At 32.0% G+C, this 15,943-nt stretch overlaps 1 long non-coding RNA gene across 1 annotated transcript in view; it reads right to left on the reverse strand.

The window, feature by feature from the left end:
- LOC107192968 overlaps positions 1–15,943 on the reverse strand; it is a 114,142-nt gene that overhangs the window by 30,911 nt on the left and 67,288 nt on the right. Inside the window, exon 2 of the long non-coding RNA XR_001516318.1 lies at positions 11,021–11,157. This is a non-coding gene — a long non-coding RNA (uncharacterized LOC107192968). The remainder of the gene's footprint in view (positions 1–11,020; positions 11,158–15,943) is intronic.

Here is a 15,943-nt window from a genome sequence, read left to right on the forward strand (position 1 = left end):
TATTCTTTCATATCTGCAAATGCTTATCAGCGAAATAGGATATTATTATGCTTTCTTTCTTTCATTTCTTAACATTCGGTGTTCAATATTGTTAGAAATACGATAAAAACTTGTAAACCCTTATTTTCTATCACATATTTCAAGAGAGTTTACTGATCAGAGGTACAAAAAATGGATTTTATTATAATGTAAGTTATCCTACATAGCTGAGATATTACTACAGAAGTTGCCTAATGGGTACGAATGAAAAATGGCATTACACGTTTTATAAATCTAAAAATATTGTTTAATATCGACAAAATTACAAAAAATATTTTTTCAATTGTTTTATAATTTGGGGAAAAAAGCGTTAACTCGATTTTATACTTCCTACATAACATTTATAGAGGTACTTAGGGCAACCGAGATTCTTTTGTCTTATTTGTTAAGGGGTTAGATGGGGACTTTTTTTTATTATTTAACGGGTTAGACAACTTTGATATGTTTAAAAAATACCGTATTTTTCAGAATTTATTTCTAAGTCACAAAAACACTTGCTTCGATAAAAATTTTTATATATTTCTTCGAAAACGAGGGACCATTCTCGTAAAAAAGCTTTACAAAAATGAACTTTTTTTTCCAAGGTGTTGCTGTCTTATAATTTTTCGATGAAACGAATAAAACCTACGTCGAATGATAGGCAAATTAGATTTATTTAATATTCTATTGTTAAAATTTTATTTCGGTAATCTGGTCATCAGAAATAACGTAGGTACATGTCATGGTATACTTTTGACCGCCATATTTATTTTTAAAGACAAATTAAATAAAAAATTATATATATTCTTCATACATGTCTCTGTCTTCATTAACAAATTTTGATCGGAAAAAATATTTTTGTCACTTAGAAATAAATTCTCGAAAACATTGTATTTCTTTTAACACATCGAAGTGATCTAACACACACATTCGTCTAACAATGAATAAAATATTGCAACAATGCATTTCTCAGAAATGTTAAAGAACTGATAGAAGTTATGCACCAACGTAATACAATGCTCCAGTCCTGTTACTCATGATTACGACAGTTACCGATCATTACTTACGTCACAACGCGTATTCTCCATATTTTCCCATCAATTTCTCGGTTCCTTTCATGTAGATCTACTTTCACTGTCTTTCTATTTCACCTCGATTCCGTTGATTTCTCCGTCTATTCACTTCGCCGTTCCCTTTCAACCTCTTGATCCTCCTCGTTATTTCACTTCGTTTCCCTTTCTTCCTCGCCAATTTTTTTGCTTCCTCACGCTACATCCACTTCCGTTCCCCCAACGCATCGAGTTCGTCCTCTCTGCTCTATTTCGCCCGTTCGTCCTCGTATCCTATTCCCTCTCGGTCGGATGAACCGCACGGCCGTAGTATCGCGTTACTCGACGACTTCCTTAATTTGCATGCTAATGGAGGCGCGGACGAATCGCGGATAATTAAAGGCTCATTGTTGCACATGGAAGAGCGAACCAATGCGCAACTCGACCGTGTAAATTCCCCTGCATTCCGGCCAGCACACTTTCGCTCCGGTTTCACGTCGACGGACGGAGGGCTCTCGCTTGCTAAATATTTCACGATTTGTCCGAGCAGCGACAAATCAATCGTTTCGCGCCCACGGTCCATTAACTATTTAAGTTTCGAGTACTTTAAACCGAGAGCCAAGGTCGAGTCGCTCCCTTCGTCTTCGAGATCCTCTTTGCCTTCCATCCCCTTAACCCTAGATCAGCTATACTTAACCTGCGGCCCACCAAGCTATCATATACGGCCCGAAACACTCACACTCATTATTACTTTTCCAACCATAGCAAAAACTACAGTAGGTCCAAAAAGTATTCGTACACCATTTAAAACAGAACAACTCTTTCAAAATTGGATCAAGGGATTTGAGTTTCTTTGTGAAGTTAGAAGGATCAGTGTACTAAATGATGTGTTAACAAAATGTTGAAAAAGTTGCAATTGGTCGGAATCGCGAAGGAAATAGTAAATGTCGTTTTTTACAACCTTTTTGTCAGAGGCGATAATGAAAATTTAATAAATACATATCGAAGATTTATGTCAATAATATACATGCTGCAACTTTTATTGAAATCGGTTAATATAGAAACAAGTAACAAGCATCGAATATGTAAGAATCTTTAGATATATTACAGTTGTAAGTCAAAAGTCGCGCAAAACTGCGATTTTCAACAGTTTTAACCGTTTGTATCTTATAACAACGTTAATCATCGTAATTTCATGAATCGTCATATTCCAAAATGAAATATGCGAAGAACGTATACATATAGAAATCGGCCTTACTGATTCTCACCTCGATGACGCATTAAAAGTAGCATGTAGCATATATAAACCTGGTTTGTATAAAACAGTCAAAAGCTTGTCTCAACATAAAAAATCACACTAATTTTTAAATAAGCCTTGGTTACATTCAGGTTTGCAGTTTTACGTTTTACATTATTATATTATGAGGTATGAATATATGCGGCCCGCGTAACGCAGCAAACATATGGGTCATTCCACGTCAACCGGGACGATTTAAAGTGAAAATTTTCGATTACCTCTCCAATTTTGTTGAAGTTTTTTTTACGTGTTCTGTATGGCGTAGAAAAACGTGTGATTTTTTTTCAGATTTTTAAAATTAATTTTTCAGAAAATATAAATGATTAAAGATTGCATAAAATTCAGTTCTGTTTAGTTTACAGACTTCGTCTTGAACGCATTTGAAAGCTCTTGAACCGCACTTTTATTTCGTATTCACCAAGTTCAGTAACGATAAGGTATTATATTTGTTACAAACGCATATACAATGATATGAAATTTTCGAAACTTTTACATCACGATAACGTTTTGAAATAAATATGACGTTATTCCTTGATTTATCCTGTACCAATATGATAAGTTTCAGGATGCAGAAACAATGGAGTGTACTTTAAAATAAATAATTAACCGTGCAATAGACGCAGCGCGCCGAAGCTGCTGCGCGTTTGGGCGCATGGCAATCGGAAGTGAGTCTACGAATGGTTTCTTGGATGGCATTTTTAAATTGTTTGATGTACTTTAAAGCACTATGTGTACGGTGAAATGACCTCTTATACAGTAAAATGTGGCAAACTCCTATATTATTCAGAATGTCGCAATAACCCGCCGTCCAAATTTTTAAGAATTTAAATCCGTTATTATATCTTCGTGTATCATATACTCGTAATGTAACGTGTGTATCGCAACGCAACTATATGTAAATATTCAACATTTCAGTATTTCAAGTAAGATTTATTTTATTATACTTTACCTGAACGCTGTTAGATGAATCTTGCTTGGACCAAGTCACTCACGCATTTACTAATATTTTACGTTAATATTCTTTAATACTTTTTTTATAAATGTGTACTACATGTTCTGTGTCAGTTAAAAACTTTTTGGCTATTAATTTATTGTGTGAAACTGGTTTAAAGTAAGGAAATCTATGAGTTCCACACACTGATTTAGCCTTATCGAAATGATTGTGTAAATTAGTTTTTTCGGCTTCATACTCATGGTTTGCGAAAAAGTGTGATATTATAAATGTTTTCCTGTGCCCATTTAAAAAACTTTGCAGGAGTATTAAGTGCATCTTGAAGCATTTTTAAGCTGGCTCGTGTAGCTAACCTTTTAATTGGTCCTCCAATGCCATCGCAAGGTCCCTTCCGACGTTGTGAAAAAGTGCCATTCGGCAGGTATACCAAAATCTTCTTCATGGCAGTATAAATTTATGTAATGTAAGTTATTTTTCTATTAGGCACTGGATCCGTCTGTGAAATAAATTATTTTATTCATATCCTCACTTTCTTGTTTTATAAATGTTATAAATTGTCGTTTGAAAAGGTGCACTGCAATAGTATCATGCTTCAAACACTCTGATACTGCAATGAAATTTCTATGCTGTAACGTACTATCTTTTTTATAGTAACCGACAAAAGGATGTAAAGTACCTTGATCGTTATTCCAGTGTACACCTTAAACCGAATCTTGAATTACAAACGCATAATTTTCAAAAAAATCACATACCAATAAACACTCTCCTTCTTCCAAATGATTTTTTTCTTTGTGTAAAATGTGCGAACTGTTGTTGTGCCACAAAAGAATAAGTAACTAACGTGTCCAATTTCACAGAAAGTTTTTCCAAGAATTCTTATGTGCTACACTGCATTGTTTCCAAATTGATTCGATTAACTTACGCCCACTGCCTGTATGTTATTAAATCTATAAACTGTTCCACTTTAAACCATTTCACGCAATAAATTAATAGCCAAAAAGTCTTTAACTGACACAGAACATGTAGTGCTCATTTATAAAAAAAAAGTGTTAAAGAACATTAACGTAAAATATCTGTAAATGCGTGAGTGACTTGGTCCGAGCAAGATTCATCTAACAGCGTTCAGGTTAAGTATAATAAAATAAATCTTACTTGAAATACTGAAATGTTGAATATTTACATACAGTTGCGTTGCGATACACACGTTACATTACGAGTATATGATACACGAAGATGTATGTATGATATAATAACGGATTTTAATTCTTAAAAATTTGGTCGGCGGGTTATTGCGACATTCTGAATAATATAGGAGTTTGCCACATTTTACTGTATAAGAGGCCATTTCACCGTACACATAGTGCCTTAAAGTACATCAAACAATTTAAAAATGCCATCGAAGAAACCGTTCGTACACTCACTTCCGATAGCCATGCGCCCAAACGCGCAGCAGCTTCGGCGCGCTGCGTCTATGGCACGGTTAATTATTTATTTTAAAGTACACTCCATTGTTTCTCCATCCTGAAACTTACCATATTGGTACAGGATAAATCAAGGAATAGCGTCATATTTATTTCAAAACGTTATCGTGATGTAAAAGTTTTGAAAATTTCATGTCATTATATATGCGTTTGTAACAAATGTAATACCTTATCGTTACTGAACTTGGTGTATACGAAATGAAAATACGTTGCAAGAGCTTTCAAATGAGTTCAAGACGAAGTCTGTACACTAAACAGAACTCAAGGTACTGATGTTTGAATATAAGCGGATTTTCAATTTTAAGCATTTTGTACAATCTTTAATCGTTTATATTTTCTGAAAAATTAATTTTAAAATTGTGAAAAAAATCATACGTTTTTCTACGCAATACAGAATACATAAAAAAAACTTCAACAAAATCGGAGAGGTGATCGAGAATTTTCTGTTCCGGTTGACGTGGAATGACCCATATGTATGTGGCCCGAGAAAAAAAAAGTTGAGTATGACTGCTCTAGATCATTAAGCTGTTCTGTGACTTAAACAATACAAATACTAAATTTTTCTTGGCCATTTAAAAAATAATAATATCAACTAGAAATTTTGTTTACTGCATTAGGGGGCTACCCTACTTTAGAGGGTCGAAAAAGATTATTCTTGTTTTGCATTATCTCGTAGTTCTTGATGTGAAAATCATTTCTGCAAAGCAATTTTTTGAAATTGGAATTATTAACAGAGATATATATAGATAATCAAAGATAGTGAAGAAAAACTTTATACGCGCTTTTCTCGAAACAAGAATGTTTATGTCGGGCGATTTTATATCTTGAAAAGTATTGGGCCGATCCAGTAGCTCTTTTATGAATGTACATGTTCACAACATAACTACATAGGGTTACTTACAATTAGTCCTTGTCTGGCAGAAATCGTATTACATACAGATAGAAGAGATGCGCACAAAGGTGTTGTTACAGAAAAAGATTGTGATCAATATTTTATATGGGGCTAGTATGTTCAGACCCGTATCAAGTACGAGTTTAATTAACGAAAATACATCCATTCTATATTTACTAAATTATTGCGATATAACAACACTCGTTCACCTCACATCTGGTAACGTTCATACGATATCTAGCACTGATCGATACTGATAGAAACTGATTCATATCTGCAAACACGATAAAGCCAGATTTCATAAGTAGTACATGGTGTGTTCAGAACTCATATAATCAAAGCAGTATTAACTCGAAGCAAGCAAATACCAAATGAATGAAACTTCTAAGCTAACAATTTAAAGCAGACCATTAGTAACTCCATTTGCGGTAGAAGTAATTAAAAAAAATTGTTGTTTAACACTTTCAACCCTGCGGATCATAGATGATTACTGCACTATTAAGGAATTGTTTCTTTTCTTGTACGTTTATATGTGCAAACTATATGTCAAAATCTAGAATACGAATAAATTAGATTTTGATTTTTGCATCTCTAAAGAAGTTATTATATCTGAAGTTTTTATTATATTTTAATAATCACACAGATAGTACACTTTTACGATTTTTAAGTAATTATATTAGAGTATGTCTGGCCGATTGATCTACAAATATTTAAAATTAAAAGCTGGAGGCAGAAAAATTATCTGCATTGCATACCTCTGCCGTAGGTTAGCGTAAGAGGTAAATGAGGCATAACAAACAAGCGATACACGACCAATTCACGATTGTAAAACCGTTATTAACCCCACGGTTTTTTCGCAACGTAATACCGCTTGCTTGAGTTAATTCGATTGTGCGCGGTTAATGGGTTAGAAAGACAGTTGAACCAGAATCGTTTTAAATATTTAACATTGACATGTTCCATGTTCCGAAAATATTATGCCAATAATTCCTCGACGGTGGATTCCGTAGAAAGTGACTACCAGCCTAATTATCGCCAAGCAGACTGTTTTTTCGTACCAACAATTGGGATCAAATTGGGATATTTTACAAGTTTCGACTGGAAAGAATTCTTCAAGCATTCGGAGAAAAACAGAAAGAATATGAATAAGTGGGAAATCCGCTGACTGGATGGGATATAGCGTGTTCATCATCAAAAACAAAGCCTGTGGTAAGCTTATCTCTATGAAGGATGAGAGTGGATGAAAGAGCGAACCTCCTGAGCGACGATGAGTCATTCATTGTCACGAACAACGAACATTGAGTGCAGGTGTCTCTCAATTGCGTCAGGTCCTGACAATGAGTGGCTTAGTATATTTTAAGATTCTTTCTGTTATTAAAGTCTTTGTATCCACGACAGTATTCGCAATTATACAAAATGTCCCGTATTATATTTATCAACATTGACATCCACGACAGTATTCGCAATTATACAAAATGTCCCGTATTATATTTATCAACTATCAGCACTGAATGTATGCTAAGTAAATTAAATTGTATAATAGATTAATGTCTGTAATATATAATACAACATAGCATAGTATAAATAATATAATGTGTATAATAGATTAAAGACTAACATAAATTCCTATGAAAGTATTCTTCATGATTTCAGTGATTGTAAAATGAGAAATTTGAAATACGTCATTTTGATAGGGTTGGTAGTTCTAGTCTTAACTTAATTAAGAAACACAGGTATTAATAAGGGACTCTTATATTGTATTTTATTACTTGCGTATGTAAATGTTTCAATAAAATGGAAGAAACGTATACTGCTTCTTCTACAAAAACGTGAAAAACATATGTGAAATCAGCGTTCCTTAATAATGGATAAATACGAGTAAGAAATACAATGTCCATGAGTAGTATTTTATTTCTTTGCTTTATATTGTAATTTTTATCTAGCATATGCGTAAATAAAGGACCATTTTCTTATAAAACAATGAACTTTTTGCTTCAAAGTGTTACCATTCGGTTATTTTTCAACCAAACGGAAAGATCCTACGACGATCAATAGACAACTTAAATTTATTTAATATTCCACTGTTTAAATTTCGTTTCATAAACCTGCTCATCAGAAATCACGTACGTCATATTTGTATTTGAAGGAAAATTGAAAAGAAAATTTGTATATATTATTCATACATATCTCTCTCTTTATTGAAAAATTGTGATTGGAAGAAGTATTTTTGTCACTTTAAAATAAATTCCCAAAAATACGATATTTTTTTTGACATATCAATGTTCTGTAACTGCCTACGAACATTTATATAAACATATTATTCCGTCCATAAATATTAAGATATCTATTCTGAGTGGAATATTTGTGATATTTTATACAGGTACACATTTTGCACCGCTTCTTTTTACTAAACAATAATTAATATTTTCTAAACAATATATGTTATCGTTAATAGCTTCAATAACTTTGTGATTCATGATGATCTTGTGATGATCTTTCAGGTTTATTGTATATTTCAAAAATGTTCGAATACATCCGAATGGGAGCGTATATTCTGTATGACGTTTGTTCATGAGATACAACGACTTCTTCGTTCTAATAGACGATTTATGAAAAATGTTGAAACACTACGTTATAGAATTGAAAAGGTTTCCAGCAAATTTGATTCACAGCTGGAAGTAACCAAAACAGTAAGAAAATTAATAATAAGGGTTCTACAAGTGTGCGTTGAAACTCAAAGTAGTCATTTTAAACATATAGTGCGAACGCAATCAAATGCCAATCGCCGTATCTTATAGATAAAGTCAAATGAAATACACAATGACAAAAAATTAAATGCACACACGTTTGATTTTTATCATCAATTGACGATATTATTTTTAATGTGGCAATAGGTAAAAAATTATTTACATCAGACTTTAATATAATCTTAACGAAGAAGGAAGAGGTTTAAGGGGAAGTGGTTGAGAGTCGTTCTGTAGAGATAGGTTTATTAGGGAAAGGAAGAAAAAAAAGTGTAAAAATGAAAGAGCACAAAGACGTCATCTCGAGGCAGGTAAATAAGCAAGACAGGAAGTAAGAAGGTTGGAAGATAGTAAATCAAATATAATCAAACAAAAGGAGTACTGAAATTGGAGGAAACTATAAGTCGTTTTTTTTTCTAAAGCGGTACAAGCTCAATTTGGAAAACGATGAGTTAAAACTAATTTTACCTATAGATAGATGTCTTCTTTTTAAATTTACAATAACAAAGTCTATACAGGAAAATATCCTTACGAATGAAAAAAAGAAATTTGGCTGTTAAATGGAATTGCGTAAATATTTTTTTTCTGAAACTGGTATAAGTCCATTTGTAACAATGACTCAATTTATTCAACACTTCCTACGAAGCAAAATGAACAAAGTATGAGTTAATTTAATTTAATAAAGGCTTGTATTATCTTTGTTATACGGGAGTCATTCATCAAAGGAACACATTCTTATTCAATTCCTGCGTTTGTGAATTTGTATAATAATCAGTTTAGTTATCACAATTCGTGATTTACACCTATGTATATTACTTTATTTTAAACAGTTGTTAAGTGACTCTACCGTCGAAACATACACTAAAACAAGCAGAAAACAAAAATTATATGCAGTAAGAAATAGTGATCAGAATGATAAAAATAACAACACATTTACTTAATCTTATAATCTTTCCGTTTTGGAATTTTCAAACTTCGAAACAGCATTTGAGAAGTTTTAGAGTTTCCGGTGAACTGTTGCATTCTACTTTGCATCGTTATTAGTTTTTAAAACACAATAGGAGGCGAGGCAATCTATTAATGTAAATTGATACTACTTCTTTATGCAGTTTGAGGAAAATTGAATGATAAGACTTAACAGCTCTGCGACGTATATTTGTGAGCTGTGAAATTATTCACGCAAATCGTCGTTGAGTAATAGCTTGCACGCTCACATGTAGTACTTTAAGACATTAATGACACTTTAATCATTACTGTTCTAAGAATGCAATCATATATTCAATGTACGTTTCAAAATATAAACATATAATTTACACGATTTTACTTCCTATAGATCAAACGATCGAAAACATGATTCTGTAGAATTTAAAGGATGACCAATTGATTCTTTTATTATTATCATATTTCTTCTAAAATTATTATTAAAGTGTATTTGAATAAAACATTTGTAATACGGTTATTCAAATAAAATTTACGTTATTTTATTTTGAACAAGCAAATGATGTTTTTTTAAGTAATTACCTTCCTTAATACGGAATCAACTGAATTTTTATGGTATTTTATTTGAGTGAATATCCTCTTGAACTAATCTCGAAAATAATTTCTACTTCGTAGAAATACTGTAATTGAAGTCGTAAATGACATAACATAAAATAAAATTGCTTTTCAAAATCATTTTTCAGATAGAAATAGTAAAGTAGTTTACATGGTTAATTCCTTGTAATATTACCTTTACTTTGTATTTCAAAAAATTGTCGATACAAACGAGAACAGAATAGAGTGATTCCTTATGCAAAAATCAGCTAAAATTATAGAATAAATTTCTTTCATATGAGTCTTTGTTTTCGAGAAAAACGATTTAGAAATTTCATCAAGTATGCGTGCACTTTTGTCTGACTATAGACAATAGACTTCTACTCGTCTAGTTGTATTTAATCCCTTTATTTTATTAATGAAAAATTGTTGAAAATGTTGGTCTGGCTGTTGAATATATACTACACTTCGTTTCATATTTATAACCCACTTATAAATCAACATTCATTTCCAATCAGAGCCAGGGTATCTTCACAAATTTAAATCAATGTGATGAGAAGATTTAATGAAAACAAATTTTTTATTGAAACATTGAAGAATGCAACAATTTCTCTAACTATCAATCGACCTTACACTAATGTACTCTTCTAATTATATTATTGATTCATGAATTCTTACTAAGGTATGGTAACATTTTAATTGTTCAAATGCTATTACAATTTTCCCCTGCAATTGAACAACACTTACACCATTTGTAACAGGAACTAAAGATTTTACATGTCCCCATAAATAAAAGTCGAGTGGAGTAAGCTCCGGGGACCTTGGGAGCCAAGATACAATTCCAATACTGTCAATTCAACAGTCACGTTCTTCGATTGGATTTTTCTCGAAAACGAAGCTTCATATAAAAATAATTTATTCTACAATTTCAGCTTATTTTTGTACGAGAAATCACTTCGTGCTCGCTCGTACCAGGAATTGTGCCGCATCCTGTATTAAAATACCGACTTAATATCATAGTATGTAATTACGTGTTATTTCTCGGTAACCTTACCTTAATACTCTTGCCTGTGGAATGATGAGAAAGGGTGTAATTGCTTCCTGCAAGTGCATCGTTGTACTTGCGAGAAAAATGGTAACATGGAAACTTAGACCTCTTTAAATTCAACTGTTTCCTCTACCAATTCCTCCCTGCAACCAAAAGAAAAGAAAATGTTAGAAAATGGATACATATTAATTGTTACGTAAGTAAATCTATAACTGTCATAATCTTAATTACAGCTTTTAAAACGTAATAGATAGACTGCAGATGTTTATGCAAATATCAATTTTCGTAGACTGTTTTATAAAATCCAAAATCAAGGAAAATTAGTTGCGTCAAGGGAATAATTATTCAGTAAAATGTATTATGAAAAAGATATTCGATAGTTTATTAAAGTTTGATAGCAATTTGCTACATTTTACTGACTGTCGTTCATGACAAATTGTTATTTTTTTGTATTTTGCTTTCTCCGTGATTGTTTTTGTTTTATTTTAACAACTTTGAATTATGTAATAAGGTAGAATTGTTAGTATGATTATTAGAATTTTTGTTTTATTATGCTTTACGCACTCGAATACGGTATACGTGATAAGGTACGTAATTCTACAGTTCTATCCTGAATGAAAAACAGAAAGAAACTTGTTTTCCAATTTCCTTTTCTCATATAGAAAATATTGCTTTTCACTTTCACATATAGGTGATATATAGATGAATCAATTATTTGAGCTCGTAGGAGCACATTCGCTTTTCAATGTTTATTTAACGGTAAACACAATATTGCCCCTTTTATAATTTTAAATACTTTCGGAATTCTAAATCGTTTTAAAAATTGAAATCATTTAAAAATTCAAAATTCTTTGAAGAATTCTAAACAAAGAAAATTTCTACTTAGTTTACAATTTCCCTGATGTCCATTTTTATGCAGAGTTGGTACTAAGTGTCAGAGTGAAACTAAGACTTTCATTTCCACTTCTTAACACTTATTGTTAGAATCGAAGATTGTAACACGAACTTGCACTGTTGTGCTTTATACTACTCTGCACAAAAACTACAGCACCTATTATAGGGGAATCAAATATTTGAGCTCGTAAGAGCACATTCGCTTTTAAATGTTTAATAAACAGCAAGCTCAAATAATTTCATAATTTTAAATCCTTCCAGAATTCTACTTCGTTTCATAATTTTAAACCCTTTCAGAATTTTAAATCCTTCCAAAATTCTAAACCGTTGCAGAATTCTCAATCCTTTCTGAATTCAAAATTCAAAATTCTTTCAAAAATCTAAACAAAGAAAATTCCAGCTCAGTTTAGTTTCCTTGGTGTCCATTTTTATGCAAAGTAACTGTTAAATATAAACTAAGGCTTTCATTTTTACTTCTTAACACGTAGAAGGCTCGGTGACCACCAGTCCCACAATGATGCTCCATTGTTGCTGGTGGCATGACAGAAGCTGCAATTGTTCTTGGCATGCAGTTTCGCCGGATACGGGATACGGCTACACGCCCCACTAACTTTCCCGACGTCTTTTATTATCAAGACGCCCGCAGGCTCGATGGCTCGCGGGGGACCCACCGTGGTCCGAACGAGATGCTCAATAACAAGCAGAAACACCTAACCCAGACGAAAATATTTCTGTAAAGTCTACTGCTGGCAAAAAGTGTGTCAATAACAAACAGAAACTTTGTAGACTAAAATATTTTTGTAAAATCTACCGTTGGCAACTAAAATATTTCTGTAAAGTTTACCGCTGGCAAGGAGTATTTGAAAACCAAACGGAACGTCTGTATTGAGAGTTATCAATAGTGGGAGAAAGAAATATTATACATCACCGAATCTTATAACTAGACTGCGGATTTTATGCATTTATAGCTTACAGGACTCTATGAAATACAATAAAAGACAAAAGTTTCATCGGATGTAACGAGGTTTCTACTTTATTTTTAACCTAATAAGATACTTAAAGGAAAAAGGAAATTCCTACTTTTATTCTTATCCTCGTGAATTACTTTATAAAATGTCATTTTGCACAAAGATCCGCAGCCTACTTATAATCAATTGACAATGCTGGTGTCACTGTCACAGTTTCGAGGAAATAATATTTAACCTGGTGTTGCAATGAAAAGAATACTGATAAGTCACCAGTGTATCGATACTTCTGCCCGACACTATATATTGAACGTAAAACTACTTTCACTAATGGTAGAAGAAGTAGAATGAAGTAGACATCCTTATTTATTTAAAAAACACATAATGGTAAAATTAAATAATGATTGGAGGAAGTGTACAATCGTCTCGAGGAATTGGCGAAAGTTTCCGACAACTTCTATCAACTTTTTTTGTATTAAGAAAATTAAATTTGCTTTCATATTTTGTAGTGTCACTTAGTAAGTTTTTCTATCAATTTTATATTCCCATAATCGTCATATTTTTGACCGACTTGTACTATACTAGGAGTTGAACTCTTGTCTTTCGGTACTTTGTCAATTTTTAATTTATTTTACAATACTTATTTCCACAGTGTACAGTATACGAAAATATATATGTATAACGCAAATCTTATTCTTACATTTATATGTGCAGTCTTTAGTAATTCATATCTCCTAGAAGTTTACCTACATTTATACGATGCGCATCCACAAAGTAAGGTTCGGTCAGCAATTAAAAATAGCACTGAAAGAAAAAATCATATTGAAACATGGCGAACAATACCTACATTATACATATATCTTATTTTACCAAATATGTGGTTGCCATTGACTTTCACGCATTTGGTGTATCATTGCACCTGCTTTTTTAAAGTAGCATAAAAAATGTTCCGCCAGTTACTTCAGTCAGTTTATCACTCCTATCATCAGTTCGTGATCATTTTTAATACGCTGAGATTGAAACAGAGATTGATCTTTTGTTCTGAATGGCGCTTCTAATTTTGTTTAAGGTTTCACAATATGCATCAGCATTTCAAAATGATGATGGATTGATTACAGAAGTGACAGAATGTAGGAAGACATTAAGATCACGTCACGTGAAATCACACGCTATTACGTGATTTCACGTGACATTCATGTGAGCCGAAGTATATCTATTGTTTTAAATTGGTTGGAAACAAATTATAATCACGTCACATTGTTCGCAAATATTAATATGTAAATATGTATGCAATGTGATAGTTTGTGATTTCACGTGACGTGATATTGATGTGTTTCTACCTCAACTGGTCGATGTCACTGACGGAAAATGTTCACCATGATTAAACATTTTTTTCCTTTAATACTGCAAAATGTATTAAAAATTGTCAAAGGAGTTGTCCGACAACTGAAAGACCCTACTTTGTGGATGCACCTCGTACATCAAAGATTACACTGCACATTACAAATAATATTTTTCTTATGAACTAATACAGTTTGCGTTTCTGAACTTAATTTATAATATAGTCATAATATAGACACGGTAGCCAAACTCGGTGCATACAACTCTTCTACATCCTTACTGCGGCTCTCGTATATTTATACAATATCTTTTTATAAACTTGACAGTATACTACATACACATATATGTAATATTTTTGTAAGTTTACTGACTTTATTATGCAGCGTGATATACACACAATTTAATACCATTCCAATAGAGGATACGGCTCTCGAGTATTTGTGATAGGCGATATATGGCTCCTATCTTGACAGAGTTTGGCCACACCAGTCATACAGGAAAACTCTACTTGATAAATGATGCTTTGACAGTAGATAAGTAATAAACTACCAAGAGATTCGGTTATTCTTCTCTTAATTCGTATTACATAAACAAAGATGATTTCGCTGGTTTGACATATTTGCTAAACATATAAAAACGTATTTCGTTAATACTTCCATCTAAGGTCGATGTACCTATTCCTGATGACGTCCCGATTTCTGCTCAATACGTATATTTTTTATTTAATGCAAAAAGTTAAATAATAAGATAATTATACAAAAAATTATTTCAATTAGTTCAGTACTTCCGCACAAAATGCTACAGCTCGTTGTTCGATAGACGGCAGCATTTTAATAGAAATAAATTTAATAAATGTGCCCGTCGCAAAGAAACGTGATTTGATCGGTTCCGTGGTGATCGTGTGTTACAACGTGGACGCTGCGTTTTTACTAAAAAAAACTTACGGAATCTTTATATTGTTCCCCAAAATTTTGACTTTGGCACATCCATTTTCGCTGAATAGAAATAGAAACATTTTATACTTCATATTAAATTAATTATTATTAAGTTAAAATGTTTTTTAAAATACATTTATTTAAACTTAATTATAAAAGGAGGTTTCAATTTTATATCTAACAATTTTTTTTATAGATTGTTGCATAAATAAATAATAATAATCAATTTCTGCAATAGCAGAACTCCTACATGATTAGAAATAGGGGTCATGACCTTAATATCGCCATCTCTTCTGTTCCCATTCTTTTTACTATACAACAATATTTTTAATATTTGACTATAATTATAATTAAAAAATAACAATATATCAATATTTTAATTACAATTATACATCAATATAAAAGGAATTTAATATGATCACTCAACAAAAAAGGTAAAACGATTGTGTATTTTTATTAAACACCGTGAATGAACGCATAGATTGATGAATTCTATTAGAAGTAGTTATGGTTACTTAGTCCTTGTTTGACAGAAATCGTATTACATACAGATGGAAGAGGTGAGCGTAGTACATATAGATATATATACTAATATATATATATATATATATAATATTGATCACAACCTTTTTCTGTAATAACACCTTTGTGCGCATACATAATATATACTAATTATTATTTGTATTATATGTTTCGCATTTTATACTATATTTTTCTTCGTTAAAATGTGGTTAATATGATATTATTAATTCATATGGAAATGATATAGTTTTTCTTTTCAATCTGGCATTAGC

This window comes from Dufourea novaeangliae, unplaced genomic scaffold, assembly GCF_001272555.1.
Source record: "Dufourea novaeangliae isolate 0120121106 unplaced genomic scaffold, ASM127255v1 scaffold464, whole genome shotgun sequence".
NCBI lineage: Eukaryota > Metazoa > Arthropoda > Insecta > Hymenoptera > Halictidae > Dufourea > Dufourea novaeangliae.